This window comes from Marmota marmota, unplaced genomic scaffold, assembly GCF_001458135.2.
Source record: "Marmota marmota marmota unplaced genomic scaffold, marMar, whole genome shotgun sequence".
Classification (NCBI taxonomy): Eukaryota; Metazoa; Chordata; class Mammalia; order Rodentia; family Sciuridae; genus Marmota; species Marmota marmota.
Genome location: NW_026000211.1, coordinates 22,755,414 through 22,770,140, shown reverse-complemented (window position 1 = coordinate 22,770,140; position 14,727 = coordinate 22,755,414). Strand labels below are relative to the sequence as shown.

The 14,727-nt window shown below is 33.9% G+C and overlaps 1 protein-coding gene across 1 annotated transcript in view; it reads left to right on the top strand.

Moving 5' to 3' along the window:
* Galntl6 (polypeptide N-acetylgalactosaminyltransferase like 6) overlaps positions 1-14,727 on the top strand; it is a 1,051,497-nt gene that overhangs the window by 63,992 nt on the left and 972,778 nt on the right. The gene's annotated exons all lie outside the window — the stretch shown is intronic.

Here is a 14,727-nt window from a genome sequence, read left to right as displayed (position 1 = left end):
TACAAACTGAATACCCACCAAAGAGGTACATGCATGTCTATGAAAATGATCATGATTTTTTTTTTTATTTCTTTGGCAGGGAGTCCATTTAAAATAAATTTGCCGTGCTTTATTCTGTACACCAAATAAATCTGTGATATGTTATATAATTCTTTGCCAAAAATAAATACGCAGTTTGAAACACAAAACAAAGAATTTACTTCTTGATCCAAATTTCAAAGACTGTTCCATGTGATTTTTTTTTTTTAAAGGAGATCCCAACTTGGGGTTTTTAGAATTTAGGAGCTATTAAATTTTAGCACTTGTAAATAGGGAACTTAGTTAAAAAGCAGCCCAAGAAACATGGGGAAAAAATAAAAACAGACCTTGCCTTACATTATAGGTTATGTGAATTTTTATAGCTAGGTAAAGAATGACTATTTCTCTGTGCAGCAAAATAATTTGAGGTCAGTAAAATATTTGGAATCATCAAGATAATTTAAAAGTAAATGGAAGATATCTTTCCTAATAAACAAGTTGCAGTAAGCATTCCTTCAGTCTCTTATTGACCTAGTTGTGAAACAATCAATTTTCCATGCTTGGATTCATGTTATTATTTTACAGGAAATTGTATATTTATAGTAGCTACACAAATTCAAAAGAATAGCAAAAAACCTGGAGGGGTATGGACTATCATACAGATAATGACATATATCAAATCAATGTAGACAGAATCTACATGAAAATCACCCCACTGAATGAATTTATTTTTTTTTTCTTTTTGGAAAATGAGATTACTAAATTACTGTCTGGATGCCCATCATACTGAAGAATCACATTGTTCTGATATTGCCTTATTCTAATGATTAAAGTTCAGCTCTCACTATATTTGAGCATCTAAAGTGGTAAGAAAAAAATTGACACAATAGGAAATAAATGACAAACTTGTTTCTATTATGGATGCAATGTTGACATATTAACATTGTGGAGAGAATATCACTTGCTCTGCCAAAGATGATTTTGAATAAGTTATTACCATGAAAGTTTGTAGCAGAGCATTTGCAGTGAACAGGTGTGATGTAAAAGTCAAGCCATTTTCTATTGCTCACATACAGTATGTTTTGCAAACATTCTACCACATTTGGCAATGTCAAAGAATAAATGTACTAAATGCTTTCCAATATTTTGACAGCTAGCATATAGTACCCAACTGTTAATGCCAATGGAAAGACCAGGAGAAAGACTTGGATTAATTTTAAATTAATTTCAATACTAATGCAACATTGTTATTTCAAAAGTTATAAAAACACAGAATAGTCTCAAGGAAAGATAAAGTCTCTGTGTTCCTACTCCCCTGTCTCACTTTTATTCCATGTTCCATCCTAGTGACTATCACAATGTTCTGGTTGAATTTTTACAGCTTTACATATCATGATTCTCAAGGTCTCAAAGTCAAGTTGTTGTTGTTTTTTTCAAGACATACATCAAATCCATCTAATTCTCTTCCCTTCAAATATGTTATCTCTAAGAGAAAAATCAGAAAATCACTTATTTTTTAAATCCCAAGGAATAATAGCTGCGACATTCAAATAGCTTGAAATTATTCATATAAACACTGTGATTTTTTGTAGTTCTAAAACTTAAGGCAAATGACATGTACTATCTATATATCTCCATTTTCCTGTCTCTGTTTTAGAAATAGAGTTACATGCTAGCTGTTCTAGAAAGATAAGAGATATGTGATTGGATAAATAAAATTAACAAAGGGGAAAAAACTTCCATATAACAACCTGATGCCAATATTAAAATAAATTTTAATAAGGATTTTTAAATTATTTCATAGTGATAAGCCTATTATCATTGTTCTTTGGCCTTAGTAGTTACTTTTAGATAGGATTATTTTTATTTTCTTCCTTATAATTTTTTTTGTCCTAAAAACTTGGAAATTGAAATAAAATCACTCATGATATGGAAAACATATATAATCTAACTCTGTTCACCTAAGTAATGCCAGACTCTAGAGAAAGTTTAAGGGTTAAGGTCACATATGACACCAAGTCACTACTAATGAAATATTATTAAAGGTCATTAAATACAAGACTTTGTTTTTGCTCACTAGCATTACCTTTTCCTATTGTTTTCCTCTTGCGGGTAAGTAACCTCATGTTGTCATTATTAAAGCAAAATTCACATCACAGTTTCCTTTCTCAGTAAGGCACTCCTATACTAGAAGCCCTTCCCCTACCTCTGTCTTTCATTACTGGTTGTCAATTATTTGCAAAAAAAAAAAAAAAAAATGATTCACTGATTGAAAGCAACCCACTTACCCCTCTCCATTACAGCAACATTGTAAATATTTATGTGACCTCTAACCTAACTTATTTTTCCTATTTTAAAAAGTGAAGGCATTGTAGAGCTTACACAGATGCCCTCCTGCCCTCCTCTAACCTCAAAATCTAAAAACCTTTCATTCAGACCACTGGAAGCCAAGGCAGCAACCTTCAGGCCGAGGGAGCTGGTGTTATTGGAGGCTGGATTCTTCAATCAATCACCTTGCCATGTTTAATTCTCAAACCTGCTATTTGATCTTGAGGAATCTTGAGGAAAAGATGGACTTGAGCAAGCATTTTTTATGATTTGCATGGGGCTGTATTAATTTCTGCATTCATGTTTAAGGAAGAAAAAAAAAACCTATGAAAATCTCAGGAATGGTTTCTTAAGTTGCCATTTTCACATGACTCTTAACAGTGACAGATTTGTATGCCAAAATTTCTTTGATAATAGCATAAGAGTTATCATTAAAAGAGAAATGGAAAGAAAATATAAATACCTCTGACATATGAACAAAATATTCCTCTAATAAACAGTATGACATGATTTCTTCTTCTTTTTCATAATGATAGTACTAATAACACCAATAATATAATGACTAAAAATAGCATTTCTTTATGGGAAGTATTTTTCAAGAGAAACAGTTTTCACTAGTTATAACTTTTAATCCTTATAACTCCTATTGAACTGTATGTCTTATCGATGACCAGGTCTCTCCTGTTCATTGCTCAGTTTCTAGAAATACACAAAGTACCTGACAATTATTGCAATTTTTGTTCACTGAATAAAAAAAAAAAAACAGTGAGATGGGGATTATTTGTCCTAATTTCAGAAATAGAAAATTAAGGGTTATTGATATAAATATAGAAGGAGAACCAATTTAAACTTAGTTTCTCCTGTTATGTATTCCTAACACAGATCACTTCCGGGACCCCAAAAAGTGTGGGAATTTCTCCTGAACGACAAGAAAGCAGCCAGTTTTGTAGCAGACAACAACTGGGTTTTCTCTAATTTAATTCAATTCTGATGCTGTCTTTCTAGAATAGAGTCAGAGCTGACAGGGTCAAGAGTCAGTCATGAAGATTGCTCCCCCTGCAAGTTTAGATGCCAGTTGCAAGCTCCAGGTTGTTTTACCTGTGCTTCATACTGACTAAATCTAAGTCAAGGTTCTCACATCCTTTACTTTGGGTTCAATGATGAAGACATGCATAGGGTGAGAGATCAAAGCTTCTATGCTCCTTCTGTGCACTCTATTCCCGAGAAACCTTTATGTGTTCATTGTCCAAAAGATCTCCAAATCCAAACATATCCTTGGGAGTTTGTGTGTAGGCACTACTGCGTAGAAATGATTGATTTAAAAATTGCTATTTGTGACTTAACTTCAGCTTCACCTTCAGGTCCTCACCCCTCTTGGAGATTGGGAATGGGAGTCTGAAAGTCCACGGCCCCTAACACCACCTTGGTCTTTCTGGTGATCAGTCCTGAAACTATCTAGGGGCAGTTAGCCATCTGTGGACTCATTCTCATACATAGAATCACTATCATTTGAAAGATTTCAAGGTGTTGTGAGCTAGTTATGCCATGATAGTCCAGACGCATTTGTGTCTCTCCACAATGTCAGAACCAATCCACAAGCTCCCTCAGTTTCATTAGCTGTCATTTGTCAGGTACTCATTGTTCACTTGGTAATATGACCACGGCAGTCATGAATTCTGTTATGCCATTCAAATCTTAATTACTAGTATTATAACACTCAAGTCAGACATCAAAATTTTTAAACAACAATGTATAGGTTACAAGAATGGCTAAGAAAGGGTTGACAGTGGCCACAGCCTTTAAAGAGAGAACTAACATCACTGGCAGCTGATGCAGATGAAAAGAGTAACGAAATATAGTCAGATAAGGTACGAACTCAGCAAAGAATTTCTGGGAGACATGAAAGTTGTAAAAAGCATGGAGCTATTCCAGACAACTTTTTCATGTGAGAGGATTACGTCATTCCTTGGCTTGGTGTATTTGATAAACTCATGGGCCTGCTTTCTCTGATATCTCTGATATGGATTTGATTTGCCTATGCATCATTCAAGAGCTTCTGATTTAGTTTGATAAGATCACAGGTGTTGTTTTTTATTGGCATGACTAATTTGCTTATCAGCTTGTGTTTTATATTTGTGCTCTGCTGCAGGGAAGGGTATTATTTTTGATTAGTTCTTTATGTCCGTCATCTGGTGGTTATCTATTTCCAGACAAGTTACCACATCATTCTGCTTTAGCACTTATACTCAAAATAGGGTAACTCAGCAAAAACTGAAAATTTATAAAATAGAATAACACAGGTCTAGGCACAACCTGAAAGCTGCTGTTCTATACAACATAGAATAACTCAGAGTAGGGCTCAGCCTGATTTCTACATAACAATTTTGAGTCATATATCTGGAAAAAGGACTAACACCAAATATATTTTACACAATATCACAACTCAGGTTGAGATATTTTCTTCCAAATACAATGTATGTCACAGTTCTTAGAATACCAAATTTGTTCAAATCGGTATACCATGTTTTGTTAGCTACAGTAAATCGTTTCCAAATCTTATCACTTACTTGGATAAGTAGGAATAGTTATGATAATTTGCCAGTGTTTGTTAAGTATCAAATGTGTATAAATTTTGCATACTGTGAAATGGACAAAGAAAAATATAGAATTTTAATATTTTCTGACCACTCTAACAAGTATGGATTTTGAGAGACCAGCTTCATAGCTGAAGGCTGTAATCTTCCAAACAACCAAGTTCTGATGAGTTCACCATCTTTTTTTTATACTGGAGCATGTATTGGTATGTTCTAAATCAATTCTGAAAATCATTAGGAGAGGATTTCAGACTCCCATCACTTCGAGTAAATCTATGGAGACTCTGGATTCAACATCTAATTTTTATTAATTCTACCTTTCAATGCACAAATTCCTGACATTTCTGGAGAGATTATTTATGTAAAATTAAAAAAAACAGACTTTTATATAATTCTGCTGTTAGTAAACTTGATGATTTAAAATATCAAAATTTTACATCTATTTTTTCTTGATTTGAAACCTTAGTTAAATCTCTGGAAACTCTACTAAGTTGGTACAATTAATCATCCTGTAAACTGTCTCCTCACAAATCACCAGCAAAGTGTTTACTACAAGGCAAAAGTAGATATTCATAAGGAAATTATGGCAATCTAAATTAAAAAGAGAACTATAATTAGTATTTGTCAATATAACTTCTAATGTGGAAAACAGATTTTCATCCTGTATACTAACAGTGTTCATTGTCATTAGCCACTGTGACTGAGTGCAAGGCATAGCTCTTCCTTGGATGAGTACTTTCACATGAGCTCAACTGAAACAGGGGCTGAGCATCATTCATCTTTGTTTCAGAGGCATCCAAGACACAGTAGATGCTCATTTCATTTGTGATGATAAATGCTCAACAAGCTAGTTTAAATCTGCTAAAATTGGGTGCTGTACCGCTCCTTGTTAGAACATTCAACCTAGCTGTGAGTTCTTGTCCTCCTTAATCATCCAAGCTAACCCCAATTTTACTTGCTATTTTAGAAGCCAACCCCAATTTTACTAGCTATTTTAGATTTTTACAGGTGATACTGTGTCCTTTCTTTCAAACTGGCCAATGATTATATATTTTCTTGCTTTGTATTATTATGAAAGATGAGGGAATGCTCCATTTTGATATTTTTTTCCCTGTTTGTGCCTTAATTATTTCTAATTTTTAGGATGTTACAGAGACCTAGAGTTGTAGAGTTTTCTTGGAGGTCAAGGTTTGTGAACCTAGAGTGTGTGTAAGAAGACCTGTAAGACATCAGAGATTACTTAAGTATGATAAACAAGCAGGCTGCTTCAAAAATGTATCCACATTCATAAAAATTAGGTTTGCCACTGAAGGACTATTAACACTTATTGACTACTACAACATGCTTGCTCACATACTGCCTGCTTACAAAAACTATCCCCAAAACTCTGTGAGATAGACATTACGATCCTAATTTTAGAGAAGAAGAAACAGGCATCGTGGCTGTGATGCATAGCTTCAAACATGAGTCAACCTTTTTCAATAAAATGTACAGTAGTATTATGGGATTTCTCCATATTAAAGCAAATATGACTTTCCAGAAGATGGAGATCAGAGTAAAGTTAGGTTAATTTTTATTCTGTTATTCTTATTTTATTTAGATGAAGAAAATAAAAATAATCTATTATGTATCTGTTCCTATATACATTTTGTGTTTCAATTAAGTGATACTATAGAATATTAATCATACAAGACCCATTTGTAGTCCACTTAATAAATCCCAGTGCTTTAAAAAGGAGGGAATAGGGCTGGGGACGTGGCTCAAGCAGTAGCGCGCTCGCCTGGCATGCGTGAGGCCCGAGTTTGATCCTCAGCACCACATACAAACAAGATGTTGTGTCCGCCAAAAACTAAAAAAAAAAGAAATATTAAAATTCTCTCTCTGTCTTTCTCTTTAAAAAAAAAAAGGAGGGAATGTAGATTTTGAAATATTCAAGAAGTTATAGGTTCAATTATCCACTTAGAAAAATCGCTTTTCCTCTAAGTCCTCTTACCTCTTCTCTGACTTTAGGATACCTTGCCAAGATTAAATAGCTCATTTCTACAAACTGGTAAACTGCCAAACACAAATCTCAGATCATGATTTCAGGGCCACAGTTCCATAATTCTTAACCCTAAATATTCAAAGACCATCTTTTCTCCCCTCCCCTTCCTTCCTCTCTAGCCAAACCTTTGGGGTTGAAACGAAACCAGAGCATGTCAACATCATTATCTTTCCCTAAATTACTATTTAAAAAGTTTGAGGCATACACTTGCTTCGTGTTGATGATGCTTGCTATTTCCCCTTGGGTGAAATAATCTGATGTAGTATTAAGACTGTCACTAAGAATCGTTCATGTATAACTTATGCTCACAATTAAAAAGCATTTTTAACCAAGTGTCACAACACAGTGACAACTAAATTAGACTGTGATTTACATTACCATGTGCTGCCACTTGATTTAGTGTCACTCTAGAGAAATTGATAAGCAGCCCATGTAGAGGCAGGAAGAGGTCTGAGTCAAGAAAGGGTTTGTTCCCAGGTGTGGATGAGGTAAGAGATATCCGGAGCCCGTCACCATAAATATGAATAGTGATTAACTGTGAAACTATGTATAGCCACAAAAGAACAGCCCTTTTAGTAATCATACAACATTACTCCAGAAAAGGAGAAAGTAGTAAACTCTTACTTATGATATCATTCAAATTAACATAATGAAGTAACGTTAAAGATCCTTAGATACATTTTTGTTTTTTTGATATGATGAAACCAAAACTCAGTGACTCGGATGACACCAAGTTGATACGGGATCATAGAAAAATAACTTTAAGTTGATAATTTGAGTTAAATAATTTAGTAAAACCATATTCAACCAAATGCAAATGGGCACAATGTCATACCAGGAACCAAAGGGTTCCAAGGGATTTATTTTTGTACTTTAGGTAAATCTAAGAAAACATTATTTTTAACAAAAATTTCCAAAATAAAATATGTAAATTTACAGCCAGTAAAATAAGACATATGGAAGACTGGTATTCCAAAAAGATCATATAACTAAATAAAGAGTTCCATGTTAGAAATAGGAAAAAAATATGGAAGGGGAAAGGACTTGTCAGGCAAAATATCTGATAAAAATTATAAGAAGACATTTGACTTAATTTTCAATATTTAAAGAAAATTGTTGAATCTGTAGATTGGTAATGACTTCCAACTGGATTCCTTTAGAAATAACAATATAGTTTGGACAAAATGGCTCAGAGCAATTATTGGAGAGTTAGGAAAATGATACAAATTCTTGCTAGGATCCCATGTTCAGAAAGGGGATTTGTATTTGTTTCCACTCTTTCTACCCTGAGAACAGGTGTCATTAGCAGAACCCCTTATGGAATAAAGTCCTGATTTTCTGGCCTGGAAAAGCAAAATATGAAATCAAGGCAACTGTAGTTGCTGGAAAAGTGAGAGGAAAAATGTTGGAAGGGAAATATCTAAAGAGGGTATCCCCAAATTTAATCTACCTACATCTTCAACAGCCCCTTGCAACATGTTTGTGGGGGTTCAACTAAAGCAGTTTAGTTAAAGTCAAAGAAATCAGTTAAGACAGGAGTTGCTATCCAAGACCAAAACAAAACCAAACAAACAAATCATGAAAGAAAAGAGCCTCCAGTATTCATAACTTGATACATTGTAATGTTTGTTATAAAATACAAGCTTTATCTGATATAGGAGAACCAGGAATATGGAGCTCCTTCTCAAAGAAAAGAAAAGCAAGTGAGGCCAACTCTGAGGTGATTTACATGGCAGAATTAGGAGGAAAGGAATTTAAAGTCACTATTTTAATCATTGTCAACGATATAAAGAAATATTTGATCACCTAATGAAAAGATGGGAAATATCAGAAAATAAAATGAAAAAGACCGAAGATGATAAAATGATGAAAAAGACCAAATAGGTCTATATCAAAAAATGTAATAGTGAAGTTTTAAAAAATCTGAATAGATTTAGCAGAAGAATGGAATTAGCAGCAGAACAAATCAGTAAATTTAAAGATCAACAGAAATTATTGAAGCCGAAGAATTAAGAAAAAAAATGGTTGAGAAATAAATGAGCTTATGCTATCTGCTAGACATCAAAGAGCCTAATATAAATGTGATTGAATATCTAGCAGGAAAAGAGAGAAAAATTCAGAAAAAAATATTTGAAGACACAATGTTTGAAATTTTCTAAAATTTGAGTAAAACTATATATATATATATTTATAGACTTAAAGAAGAACATTAAAATGTCAAATAGTTGGGTAAGGATGACAGCCTATTTGATTGCTTTATTTTTTTCTTCTAAATTTCCTCAAATACTTATTACTATGTAACTATATTTTTTGACTTGTAGGAATTTATTAGATCATCCATTTCCTTCTTTTATGGCTGCATAGTATTTTGGTGTTCAGATGTGTCCTCATATACTTAATAATCCTCTATTCACAGATAGAGATGGTGTTTGTGGCTACTTATTAAACAAACATTAACACACACACACACACAAAAAAGAATTTATTAGACATGCATATAATAAATGTAAAAACCTTAGTCTTGATAGTTATAGGAGATAATTTAATCTATATGGTGCCAAGAGTTTTATATTTGGTATGAAGTTGTAGCACATTAATTTTAAATATACTGTTATCTTAGTCTGTGCTTCTGTAACAAATTATCCTAAACTAGGAGGCTCATAAACCACATAAATTAATTCTATCCAGTTGTGGGGTGTGAGAATCCTGAATTCAAGTTGCCTGCAGATCTGGCGTCTGGTGAAGGCCACCCTTCTGGTTATTAGTACTCTCTTACAGTGTGTTCATATAATGGACAGGTCAACGTGTCTCCCTACTATATGAGCACTAATCCCATCACGGAGTGCTCTGTCTTCGTGACCTAATCATATCTATAAATCCTCATATCGTAATCATCATTTTAAGGATTAGGATGGCATCATATGAATTTGGGGTCACAAGCATTCACATCCCCAAAACTGTAAAATGTTGAATGTTTATTTTAATGCCTGGAATGGACAATAGAAAATTAATTACAGAGAAGTATAAATTAAAGTCAATTGAAAATAAAATTTGATTCTAAAATAAACATAAAATTTAAAAGGCAAGAAAGAAAAAACAAAAGCCAAGAGGGAATGGTTACAAAATAAATAATGATAGTCACAAGTCTAACTACATCAAAAGTTAATATTACAAAATAACTAATTAAAACTCACAATAAAAGATATAGGCCTAAATTTCCCTCTAAGGAATTGAGAAAAAATATAGTAATTAAAACTCAGATTAAACAGAAAAAAGGAAATAACAACCAAAAGAGAAATAAAGAAATTTAGAACTGAAGAGCAATACAAATAAGTAATTAAACCAAAGATTTGTAAGGTTAATTGACTCTGTCAAATGTGGCAAGTAAATTATGGGTTGAAAGGATAGCCTTTAATCAACAGTAATAGAAAATTGATTTCTACATGGAATATAGGGAATGTCCACAATGTATCCATTTGCAAAAATTAACTTAACAAGAACTATAGAATCAAAGGGCTATAGTTAAATTTTGAGCTTCTTTACGTTTTGAAGAAGACAGATTAGAACATCTTTGTGTTATTTTGGAGTAGGCAGAATTTCTTAGAACATGGACACGCTTGTGCACACACACACATATATGTCTATCATAAGAGAAATAGCTAAATGTACTTTACAAGATAAAATACCAGACAAGTCACAGAGTAGGAACAGACATTTTCAAAAATATATCTTTCAAAGATATATTTTTTGGAAACATAAGCAAGCCTTGCAACTCAACCATAAGATAAACAACTCAATTAAGAAATGAGGGAAAGTTTTGAACAGACACTTTACAAAAGAAGGAATATGAAAGGCACATAAGCAGCTGGAAAAGCTGTTCACTGTTGCTATTTGTCATAGAAATGCATTTTCAAATCACAATGACATACCAACCCAAAACAAAGACTTAAAATATTTTCACCAGTTGCTGGAAGAAATGGTATTCTCACAGCTGATAGAAAAACAAAATGATATACCCACATTGAGAATAGTTTGACAATTAAACATATACTCACCATATGATCTAGCCAACTTATTCCTAGGAATTTACCCAAGTAAAATGAAAATGCATGTCTACAAAAATTAACATGTGAATGTACCAAATATGTAACAACTAGAGACACAAACATCCATTAACTAATGAATCGTAAGTAGGTACATTTATATTATTGAATACTAATCAGCAGTAAAATGGAACAAAGTATTGGTATGTAAACAACTTGCATGAATCTCACAAGCATTATTCTAAGTAAAGAAGACAGGAGAAAGATTAAACACTGTGTGTGCACTTCTCTTACATTCTAGAAAAGGCAAAATGAGTTATAAATCAGTAGTTGCTGGAGCTGGGAGTTGGGAATGAGAACAAAATTCACAAAGTGATTAATTTGAGGAGTTCCAGAAATGTTTGATATCTTAATTAGGCACATAGTTACAGGACAACACACAATTAACAAAACTTATTAACTGTTCACTTATAAGAGTGAATATTTTTCTATGTAGATTATATCATAATGAGTTTATGGAAAAGAAAAGAAAATATCAGAAGCCTCTTCCTCTCCCCAAGAAATAAAACCCTTAACATAACAAGGGTGGTTAAATGAGTACTCACTCTATTTTCTTTTGTAACAAAAGTGATTTTTCTTTTTGGAGAAATTAGAATAATGATAGATAGGAAAAGTACAAAAAAGAAAGATTCACTCATGTTATTTCCAGATATTTAGTGTCCATACAAATAAGGCCTTGTGTTAATTTGAAATGTCAATTTGATTGAATTAAGGGATGCAGAGGAGGGGCGGGATGAAGCTTAGTGGAAGAGTGCTTTCCATGCATGCACAAAGTCCTTGGTTCAATCTGCAGCATCTCAAAATAATAATAATAATAATAATAATAATAATAATAATTATTATTATTATTATTATTATTATAAATGCAGAGGAAAGGCTTCTGGGTGTGTAAATTGAGGTTGCCTCTAGGAATGTTTGGCATGTGGGATAGTTAACTGAAATGCAGACCCTACCTAAGCATGGGCAGCACCATCCAATAGGATGATGGCTTGGATGGAATAAAAGTTGGAAGAACAAGGAAGCAGCAGCAGATGCAAGCTGGATTCTTCTTGAATGGATTCTTTATTGGTGCTATGATCTTCTGAGGGTATTGAACTCTGACTTTTTTACTCTTCCAATGCGGACTCTGCCAGTGATTCTCCAGGGAGTTTCTAGAAGTCTTTGGTATCAGACTAGAGTAAAACCCTTGTTCTAGGACTTCAGCCTCTTGGACTGCACAGCTGTGGGTTCTACTAGCTCTCCAGCTTGCAGACAGCCATTGTATACTATTCAGCTTCTGGTCATGTAAGCCAACCTAATAAATCCCCTTTTTATAATAATACTTCCTGTTGATTCTGTTCCTCTAGAGAACCATGACTAATACATTTGTTTATCTTTTTGGCTTTTTAAAAATGTCTTCTCATTTTGAGGACATGTTTCTACATTTCGCTTATTAATGGGAAGATTTTTAAATAATGATACCATTGAACTAAAAACTATTTCAGTTGAGAAACTGATGTGACTCCATTTTTGAGAAAACAGCTTCTACCTCAAGGCCTGTCCAGAGGGAGGGGGCATGACCCTTGTCCTTGGAAAAACCTACAAAGGGCTCCTAGGCACATACCCACCTTGCTGAGTTGTTTGTCTGTAAATAACTGGAGAGATCTGGAGTTCCAGGTGTTCCTGACTCAGTTACACTAGGTGAGGACCCATAGCAATCCCCTAGCAACCATCAATCAGAGTGAGACAGGGAAAATACCTGAAATGCCAGGTGACCCTCCCAGTAGTTTCGGTGATTGATAACATGATTAAGAAACCCTGCAGTTTAGCATATACACTCTTGCAACCCCTCAAAGTCTAAACCAATCAGTTCAAATGTATCCACCACTTGAACTAACCGATCACCCTTACCCGACTTGTTCCTGCCAGTGAATGTGCTAATCAATGTTAAGAGTTGTTGTTTGATTTTCCAGAAATATGAAATGATTTGCTTTGTGATGCTGTGACGCATACAGTATCCCCAAAAACCTATAAAGTCTCACTGAACTACGGGTTGGGACTCACTCCTTCTTTGGGACTGCTGCATCAGAAACGTTTGTGAGTCCAGGCTAGAGCTTGCAATAAAGACTCTTGTGTGATTGCATTGGATTCAGCTCCTGAGGGTCTATTGGGGTCCCAGGAATCTGGCATTACACAGTTAACCAATTGGAAGTATATATTTAACTATGAAATAAATGTATTCCTTTAAAATTTGCTATGTTTAACTGTGAACTAGCACTAGAATGACTTTTATACCAGTTTTGCGTGGACACATTCACAGGTAGCTGACATCAAGCATTATTAACAAATTATTCATAAGTAACTAACTGGCTTATTTAGACAAACTCAGTGTCCTGGTACAAAGAAGGCAAGCAATTGAGTTTTAATATAATTTTTAATTCTGTAATCAAATAGTATAAATTTAGTGAGTACAGAGTCATGCAAGGAATTAACAATATCGTGGTCAGCAAAAGACTACGCATATGATTATAATGGGGTTGAAAAATTATCATGGCCTGGTACATTGTAGCCATTTTAACATTGGTGCAACACATTACTCCCATATTTGGGGTTATGTTTGTGTAAACAACTTATTGTGCTGCTAGTCATATAAAAATATAGCCCAGCATCTTAGGAAGCTGAGGCAGGATGACTACAGGTTCAGAGCCAGCCTCAACAACTTAGCAAGGCCCTAAGCAACCTAGCAAAATAAAAAATAAAAAGAATGGGATGTGGCTCAGTGTTTATTAAGCAGCCCTGGATTCACTCCCTGGTAACTGTCACACACAAAAAATTATAGCATATATAATTACGTATGGTACAAAATACTTGATAATAATAATAACCAACGATGTTACTGGTTTATGTATTTACTCTACTATGCTTTTAATCATTATTTTACAACATATTCCTTCTTAAAAATGCTTTCTGTCAAACTGTGCTCTCTTAGGGAGGCAGCAGCCTCACACATCTTTTGCTTAGTGAATTTCTTGATTTCATCATTTTCTCTTGTGCTTGATTTAGTTTTATTTTGTTTGGATCTTCATGGTTCCTTAGCATAGAAAATTTGCTGCTAATGTTGCCAGTAAGAGGTCATGTTGTGTGATTGACATGAAAACAATTAAAAATGATTAATGACAATGTAGGTAGAAATTTAGGAATGGTTGCTGTTTGCCAGTCAAGCATGTCTCTGTCCATGATCTTGAAGAACAAGAACAAAGTGACAGAGCTGTTAAAGAATCCACCTCACTCAAGACAATAGAACTAACAAAAATTTGAGAAAAGTGTACAGGAGGTATGAAGACACTTTTAATGATCTAAATTGAAGACCTGAAACAGGGAAATCTCTCTCTCCGCCCCTTAGTGATCACTGCCAAAGCAAAAATTTTACAGCGTTGAAAGAAAAAGCTGGACCCATCTACAATATTGAATTTACTGCTATCTCTGGGTATTTTAAATGATTCAAGAATCAAAAAAGTTTTTTCTCATCAAAAGAAACAATAAGAGAGGTAAATAGGGAGCCTACACCCTGGGAACAAATCTTTACTCCTCACACTTCAGATAGAGCCCTAATATCCAGAGTATACAAAGAACTCAAAAAATTAGACAATAAGAGAACAAA